The sequence below is a fragment of the Nuphar pumila genome, chromosome 17, assembly GCF_984573655.1.
Source record: "Nuphar pumila chromosome 17, dmNupPumi1.hap1.1, whole genome shotgun sequence".
NCBI lineage: Eukaryota > Viridiplantae > Streptophyta > Magnoliopsida > Nymphaeales > Nymphaeaceae > Nuphar > Nuphar pumila.
The window spans coordinates 6,686,481-6,696,202 of record NC_143265.1 but is presented as its reverse complement, the minus strand read 5'-3'; the positions used below and the strand labels follow the sequence as shown (position 1 = coordinate 6,696,202).

General features: G+C 40.0%; 1 pseudogene; it reads left to right on the top strand.

The window, feature by feature from the left end:
- The first annotated feature begins 624 nt into the window (after window positions 1–624).
- LOC149811491 (F-box/kelch-repeat protein At3g27150 pseudogene) lies at window positions 625–2,094 on the top strand (annotated as a pseudogene).
- The last annotated feature ends 7,628 nt before the right edge of the window (window positions 2,095–9,722 follow it).

Here is a 9,722-nt window from a genome sequence, read left to right as displayed (position 1 = left end):
AATGACACTATAATTGCTTCTTGGTATTCTTTCTCTCCCTTGTTTCTGTTCTTCTTATTCATTTCGGATGGTAGGTGTTCTTTGTAGTTGTAGTTATGTTGAATGTTTGTTTCTTGAAAGAGAAGCTGTGAATGTTGGAATGGTCATTTGAAATGACCATTTTGGTGTTAATGGTTTTGTTTGCGTTTCTGGTGGAGTTTTTTGATATCCGGTGTTGTTCTGATCATGTGTTGATGGTGATTTTGGCTGTGCATCGTTTGAGGCATTTCATCAAATGATTGGTGTATGTATGTTTTTAGAGAAAAGTTTGTGCTTTTCCTCCCCATCTTGTGTTCTTTCTTGGCCGATCATTTCTGATGTTTTTGAATCTTGGGTGGCTTGGTGTGCTGTTGAGATTGACACATTGGATTTTGTACTTTTTGTTTCGATTTGTATATCTAGGCATGCATTGTTAGGATTTTGGTTGTTGCATGGTGGCCTTTGTATGTTGGTGATATATGATCTTTGTTTTAGTGTTGTTGCAGCTGAGCTATTTCATTCATGAGAGTTTGGATAAAACGTTGCTTTTTTGTTGCACACTTCTTTTCTTGGGGAGCCATTTCTGATGTTCACGGTTTGTTTTAGGGTGTTCGCGAATATGTGATGATTTCAGTTTAAACATGGTCTTTGTAAAATTTGTACTGTGGAAAGGTGAGTGGGAAATCAGAGGAGGGATAGAAGGGGAATCCTATAATGTATTCAGGAATTGATCTTCCTAGGCACAGATACAATCTGAGGAGCAGTGGTCGAGGGGATCCAAGTAACACAGACTCTGTGAATGGCTCTCAAGCGCTTGTTCATTCTTTTTCCTCAAGAACCAGACACAGGCGTGTTGTCGCAAATAATGTAGAATCAAATGAAACTTTAGGCCAGCGCCCGGTTAATTCTAACATGGAGGAAGAGATCATAGACCCTCATGGCGAACCTCAGGATGCAGATTACTCCTACATTCCCTTGCTTAGCGATGAACTTGCGCTTTTGATCCTTGCCAGGATTCCTAGATCAGATCATCCGAAACTTTGTTGTATAAACAAGAGGTATTTAGCTCTGGTGAAGAGTGGTGAATTGTCCAAGATAAGAAGGGAGATCAGAGTTAGCGAACCACTAGTTATAATTTTTGCAAGCGGAGAGCATCACTGGTGGGAACACTCTCCAAGTTCTGGGCTTTGGAGAAAGCTCCCAGATTTGCCTTCTGAACCATCCTTTCATCTTGCAGATAGGGAATCTCTCTGTGTTGTTACTCAGCTTCTCGTATCTGGCCTTGAGAGCAATGGTATGTCAGTGTGGAGATATGAATTGCTCACAAACAGTTGGCACAAGGGTCCGCCAATGGCCACTCCACGATGCTTATTTGCATCTGCAAATTGTGGAGATGTTGCCTGTGTTGCTGGTGGAACCACAAACAGAATAATCTTGAATTCAGCTGAACAATACAATCCTATAAATAGATGCTGGGAGCCTCTCCCCAGCATGAAAAAACGGAGAAAACTTTGTTCAGGGTGTTTCATGGACAACAGATTTTACGTAATCGGAGGGGTGAATGAGGAGGGGAGACTTGCCTCAGGGGAATTTTATGACAGAGAGAAGAAGACATGGCAATTGATTCCTGGCATGATAAGTGATTTGTCTAGTTCTGTTTCTCAGTCTCCCCCTCTTGTTGCAGTTGTGGACAACGAGCTATACACACTTGAAACCACTTCAAACAAGATGAAAGTTTACTTGAAGGGAAGCAATACATGGAAGGACCTGGGCCTGGTCCCCGTGAGAGCGAATCACAGCAAGGGATGGGGAGTCGCATTCAAATCATTGGGCGATAGACTGCTTGTCATCGGTGCAGCTTGGAATGCTGGGGATAATCACAATCAAGGTATATCGATTTTTACTTGTCGACCTGATCCGAATGCAAGAGGTTCTCACTGGATTTTTCTTGGGAGGACAGGTAACTTTATGGGTCCCTTTGTATTCAACTGTTCTATTATGTTAGTGTAATTTTCGCTGCAATGTATTCAAGCTTCCATTTAGCTGTTTGAATAGAAGCTTGGTGGCTCATACATGGAAATCGTCTCAGGGTGGAAAAGAGAACTAATTGTTATAGGGATCATATCATCAAGGAATTTGAAGAATATCTCTTAATCTGTCTTATGGTTGAAATTTATGTTCTGTTCTGTTCACGACATCCTGCCATTTATTTGTGTTTTTCTTGTCTTTTATTCTTGTGGACAGTCAAGCTAGGTGTTGCACCCAGTCGAATTCAAACCCGAGATTCTTACGTTAAGACAGTGTCTTTTACCAGTCCAGCTACTTTCTTTCTTTTTCATTAATCCTGGTCCAGCTATCTCGACCCTTGTTTCCTTATGTTTTAAATTTTCCATCTCTGCAGAATAATCTGTTTGCAGTCATACATGGTTTAACCATTGCTTTTTTTAATACTAAAGCTAAAAGGATGAAAAGAAAGAGGGAAAAAATTTCTTCCTGCTATGGTGCAATTCCTCTTGTATGGGAAATCCAAATTATTTTGTATGTTAGCAATATCGTTTACTGGGATGGCTGATTTCACTTTCTTTTCATGTTTCTTGATAATGCTGTATTAAAAGACTGGCTATGGAGGACTTTCTTTTCTATCTAGCCATGTTCAAAGGCATCTTGCTTGCAGAGCTATAAATAATGCATCCCTTCTACTGGACACAATGCAAGTATAGAACAACAAAGAGGAAAATAAGTTCAGTAGTTTTCTTAGACCAGCTAAATGGTTTTTCCACACTGAACTGCATATGCATAAGCAATCATAAAATCAGGAAAACAAAACATTTGAAACCATTCCCTTCTAACTATAATGTTCTTTGAGGCCGAATGAGATAGCTTGATGGTTAGGTTGCACTATCATAACTGAGGGGTCTCAGTTTTGAATCCCACGGGGTAAATCCCCCAGCTTGTCTATCCAAAAAACAAAATTAGCTATAGCTTTCTCTATGAATCCGGGCATATTGATCAGTTCAAATAAATACATAATCTCAAACATACATGTCATGAATTAAATTTAAGTTTTAAAAGGAAGCAAACAGATTTTACATAAGTACAAAGCTGGATCACTTCAAGAACAGTAGTGGAAAACAGATATGGAGTTCAAAATGGATTATAAACAAATAACATCTGTTAAAACTCTAATTGCCGAAACTCAGGATGTCGCTACTCGGTAACCAATGCTCTCGGGGAATCTGATCACCACTACGGAGTGGGAGGAGTGGTCCGGTAACCTATGCCCCAGTTGGACTATGACCCAGGCTTGACCTGATCTAACAGAAGCCAATATCTTTCATTATGTTGCACGGCAATTAGTGGAAAACAAACACATAATTTAGCTTAATAAGGTAGAATTTTGGGGTTTGCCAACCAGTCTTAGACCTTGACATTCTTGTTCTCAAGTTGAGATCAGGGTCATGGCATGCCGTGGTCCAACCCATTACTAACCAATCATAGCCATGGCAAGGAAATCCTGAAAAGGGCACCAACTACTGTGTACTGTCTCTCCACATGGGTTTGCCATAGGATATGGTTAGATGCACTCACCCCTTGATATCATTGTCCCTACTGGTGTCAGAATTTGGTTACATCCAAACAGCTTTTCCCATGCAAAAACTCACCCCTTGATATCATTGTTCCTACTGGTGTCAGAATTTGGTTACATCCAAACAGCTTTTCCCATGCAAAAGAATGATGCAAAACATAACAGGCCACCATCACATGAGCCACAAGGATTCAGTTACTTCAGCTAGGCAAGGCAGCTGCTCCCCATGCCTAACCCCCTGCTCTTGTCAAGCTCAAGCAGTTAGCCCATGGTAACTTGTGAACCCATGAACTGAGGGCATGGTTTTTCCCACTCGCATCCACCTTTTCTGATACATCAGCCCCCATGTGTTTAGTCTTTTACCTCTTTTGCATGACAGGTTTGGTGTGAAAATAAAAGTAGTACTACTCTTTTGCTTTGACAGTTTGGGACAAATAACATTGAAACTTTAAAAATAACTTCAAAAATTATGATATTTTGCTCATCATCTTAAATGGTAGAATGCTGCAATAACAGCATTTTAATGAAAATATCACATGAACCACAAGAATGCACTTAATTCAGCTAGGCAACGCAGCTCCCCATGCCTCACCCCATATTCATGTCAAAAAGCAATTAGCCAATTGTAACTTGTGGAATCTATGATCTTGGGACATGGTTTTTGCCACCATTTTGTGTGTGTGTGTGTGTGTGTGTGTGTGTGTACGCTTGTGTGTGGCCTTGTATGTAAGGTAGGTTTGGAATGTAAATACCAAAGGGGGCTTCGCTTGTTTGGTAGGAGCAGTTAGTGCACGTCACCTTGTATTGGGATGTTGAAAGTTCAAAACCCAATAGTATGAGTTGTATAACTGGTGGGGGTCTGCTTAACCTCAGTTTTCTTCGTCAAAAAAAAAGTTTGGAATGTAAAAACTTTAGTCTTTTTTTTTTTATGATTAAGAAAAACCCTCACCGAGAATCGGATCACTTAATTGCCCCGCTTCCCTGTGAGGTAAAACTCTAGGTTGATGACACTACCACCCAGCCTTACGTGCCCCAACCACCACCCTCATGCACAGCTGATAGCCCACGCTGACCACATGGGTAGCCACCGCGGTGGCCTTAAAATGCTACAGTTTGCTTTGCCAGTTAATGATAGGAGTTTGTGGGCAACAATTTTTTATAGTGTATCGTAGTAAGTCTGGGGTATGCTCTATGCCAGTCTTCATATAACAAGCCTTTCTTTTTTAAAGTAAACCAAATCAATGTCAGGTGGTTGAGCACCAACTCGAGCCAAACCAGTTGTGGGCTCTTTGTGTGGAAACAAACCCATTTCCATAAGCTAGGACAAAGTGTTTGGTGTTTTCTTCTCTGTGCCCGTGCATGCTTCGCTGACCTATTGCGCGGTAAAAATAAGAGTATGAAAAAATAGTAAACGGACGGACAGCGAGTGAAACAGACCGGAATCCATTTCGTGGTTTGGTTGAAATGTAAGAGCCCTTGAATGAGAATTCAGATCCAGCTCCTTTTTATCTTAACAGGGTGCACACTCTTTCACAAAAACCTTCAGATCCATTTAGGATTTGATACTATAGCAACAAGAAATATTCCAACAGATCATCATACAGCTCCATGAACACTCTATCTGGATTCAGAGCCTGAAATGTAGGAAATAGCCTGATAAGATTTTGATTTTGAAATGTAACTTTTTTTTATAGGCAAGCTGGGGTTAGGCCCGCTTTACTATATGGTACGGAATGTTGGGCTGCCAAGAGACATCATATTCAAAAAATGAGTGTAGCTGAGATGCGTATGGTGAGATGGATGTGTGAAAAAGATAAGATTCGGAACGAGGAGATACGTAAGAAGGTAGGTGTTGCACCCATTGAAAATAAGATGAGAGAGAATCGTTTACGGTTGTTTGGACATATTCGGCGAAGGCCTAATGATGCTCCAGTTAGAAGTATGGAGAAATGGAAAAATATATTAGTTAAAAGAGGTCGGGGTAGGCCTAGGAAGACATGGATGGAGGTGATAGGAAAGGATATGAATGCTTTGAACCTCACCGAGGACATGGCATTGGATATAAATGATTGGAGGAGAAGGATTCATGTGGAAGACCCAGAATGATTTTCTTTTTTGGTTCATATCGCCGACCCCAACTGTTTTGGGATGAAGGCGTAGTTGTTGTTGTTGTAAGCTGGGGTTAGGCAGGAGAGACAGATCAAGTGAACTACCGAAAGTGATTTGATATCCTCACTGCCCATAATGTACACAAGGACCTTGGGACGAAGCAATGGACAGTGAAGATGTCGAATCACTTTATCACCTAATTTGCTCTGTTAGACCGACCCCCACCAGTTATACAAACATACCATTGAGTTTTAAACATGCAACGTCTCAACACAAGCTGACGTGCACTAACTGCTCCTACCAGGCAAGTAGAGCCCCCCATTGGTATTTGATTTTGCAATGTAATTCTAATTAGGGATGGCAGTGGACTAGGGGAAAATGGGGCCCGCCCTGGCTCGCCCCGTTTGGAAGGGAGAACATGAAACCGGGATGGAAGTTAAAATCAAAACATGTGCGGGGATGGTCGCGGGAATGAAGTTATGCTTTTTCCTGCCCCGCCCCATCCTCATCTTCAATCCCCGCCGCACCCCATCCCCGATCATTCTTTAGGGACCGAAGAAAAATGGGGCCCCACCCCACCTTGCCCCATTTGGACTGGGGATGGTGGACATGAAACAGGAATGGAGGTTAAAATCAATACCCGTGCTGGGATGGAGGGCAGGACTTTGAGACGGGGTGGGTGTGGAGACCTTGTCCCCCGCCCCGGTCCACTGCCATCCCTAATTCTAACTCTCTTACCAAATTCCTAGAAAGGGATGTACAAATCATGGAAAGACCATCCCCCAGACTGGTTCCCTTCACGGGAAGACACTTAACACACTGTAATTTTCTTATTATCAATGAAAACTGATAGGGGTCTGCTTAACCCCAACTTGCCTTTCAAAAACAATTTTTGATTTTGCAAGATTTTTATTATTATTAGCAAGTTTAGGATATGAAAACCTATCCCAAACCTTTGATTAAAATCTCAACTGCCATGGCTTACAATCTGCGTCTTAGGGTAATGTCATTTCTGGCACTATGGGAGCACGGCAAGACACAACGCATGACCTGCCCATAACAAGCAAGGACAATATTTTAATGATTTTTTAATGGTTTGATAGTATTTTGAATATAAATATTTTTTCATATATTAAAACACCAAAAAAAAAAAAAACTGTCTCCCTTTCCTATTTTGCAAAAACCTTGTCAATTTACATCTCAAACCCAAACTCGTATCGAGTCCTGGTTCGTGTCCGTGTCTTTGTGACAGGTTACCATATGAAAAGGAACAAGATATGTCAACCTCTACCTAGAATCTCCTTGTTAAGTTTTCCAACCATGGCCATGAAGTTGAGAATCCATGCTTGGTTGCTCTTCACGATATTCTCACCATCGTGCCCATACTGGTCTTGAGCCTAGATTGGTTAGCTGTTAGCTTTTTTCCTTCTTGTTGGTTCCTGAAACCATAGTGACAAAAGTAAAAAAAACAAGGGCAAAATCTTGGCAGCCAAAAACTCGTGAAAATAAGTTTTTTTGTAAATCTCACAATTTTTTCAAAAAAAATCTCAGCAATAAAAATAAATTATTTTTTATAAATAAATAAAATATAAAATATAAAAAAACCCATGTTTTTTTACCATAAATAGCTGATAAGAACATAAATATCACCTTCAAAACATGATATTTATGTTTTTGATGAAAAAATCATGAGAAATTATCGTTTTTAACTTTCAGGTAATTTCACGCGATATTTTCATAATTCGTGAGATTTGTCACTATGCCTGGAACTCCCTTTTGTAAGATGTCAACATAATTACAAAAGTATTGTAGCAGTCACCTGTCTGATGGATTCATCATATATTACTCCAAGGAAACATATCCAAGAGAAGGCACTAATTTTTTATTTTTGAAAGGCAAGCTGGGTTAGACAGACCCCCACCCGTAATTATTCAACATACCACTGGGGTTTTGAACCTGCAACGTCCCACCCAGGGAGACGTGCACTGACAGCTCCTACCAACCACGCCGAGCCCCCCATTGGTAAAAGGTACAAAATTTCAGCAGTAGGTTTGGTTTTGAGCCGAACACAAACAAGGGCATAGCAAATACCACTATTTTTTGTTTTGGATCTTCCAAACCATTCCTGCAGGAGATCCGGACCCATTTTTTTTCTGATCCTTCGATAAAAAGATTCATTCTCTTCATAAAAAATATGAGGTAGAACCAATAAAGAGTTCTTTTTCGATTCATCCCTAGAGTTGAATACCTCATTCAAGAAATTTTTTTGATCCAACCCATAGGAATCCATAGAAAAGTCTAATCCCTTATGATACACCAGATCAGGCTCGGTTATTGATAAAATGAATAGATCTGCCATTTCTTGAAATCTCTCTTCTGATTCAAAATCGTGGTGCAACGTGTATCTCCCTTTGTTCCGGTCATAGAATAGATGGAATAAATCACAAAATGGGTTTTTGTTCAAGAATGAGATCTTATTAGAACTGTCCATATCCGGTTCATCCCTCAGAACCATATCAGATCCCAGATTTGATGAAATAGGATGAATTGAGACGGTATTTTGTAAATGCATAATTATCTTGAATATATCAACCATTTCTTTCTTTTCCGATCGCCTGGAAGGGACAAAAGAAAAAACATCTTGTTGTTTCTTCAACAATTTCTAATCCATGCTACCAACCGGGGCTCCGCGTGTTTGGTAGGAGCTATCAGTTCACGTCTCCTTGTGGTGGGACGTTGCAGGTTCAAAACCCCAGAATAATAACCGGTGGGAGGTCTGCCTAACCCCAGCTTGCCTTTCAAAAAAAAAAAGAAAGTATAGCCCATGCAGATATAGCAAAATATAAGGGTTCTTTTTTTCCTTCGAGGAATAGAGAAACCACGCCCCCGGAGTAATAGACTTGGTCAAGCTGGTCAATGTTTACTAGCCTACGTCGCTTCTCCGGTGGTGTAAAAATCGTGGCACACCCTTCAACCCTGGGGAGCCCACCGCTTTAGTTGCAAGGGGATGAAGATATGTGAGATTGGAACCTGGATCGCCCATCTAACAGCCTAGGCCCCATCTCACTGCACCAAACCCCTTGGGGCCAAATAGAAAGGGTTGTTAAAAATCTTGAGGACTAAAAGATGATAGCATGTTTGTTACACAACCAGCCATGTCGTATGAATTAAAAATGCCAACAATGATCCTACTTTCATTCCCGTCCTAACAAAATCGTGACTATGATTGTGTTTTGATGAAACTACATCACTTCCAATCGATCGAGATGAAACTAAGCTGGTATGTTCCTGGTGTCAGATAGAGTAAATTGACTCGTTCGGGGCATGCAAAAATTGCCATTTTGTTAGTATTGTGACAATATTTCATTTTCACTCCTCACACACACACACATATAGCTAATAATGAAGGTACAAAACTAATGAGTAGAAATCACTACTTTAAAATTTTCCAATTTTTTGTAGATCAAATGTGGCTGATGGTTTGTTAGTAATAAACTTGTTTTGAATCATGTAATTTTGACAAGCAATTAGGTTTTTAAAGGGGTCCAAAAATCAACAGCCCACAATGTGCTGAAATTTCATAACTCAAAAATCATATTTTTACATAAAAAAAAACATGATGCAAGGCTTGATCCTTAACAAACTATGATGAACACATCTACCTGGTTAGATTGAGTCGATACAACTTGTACCTATGATCCATACCTTCATTAGTAGCCAATATATATATATATATATATATATATATATATATATATATATATATATATATATATATATATATATATATATATATATATATACTTTGTACGCATTTTTCTTTTTATATATTACCCTTGAAATATATTACACATAAACTATACAAACTCAGCTAAGCTGAACAACTAGTGTTCGGGCTCAACTCGTTTAAGCTAAAAGAGCAGATCGTGGCTTGGCTAATCAGTTATATGAACCGATCATGATTGTTCAGGGCGAGCCGAACCGCCGAGTCAAGAGTTGCTCAGTTCAT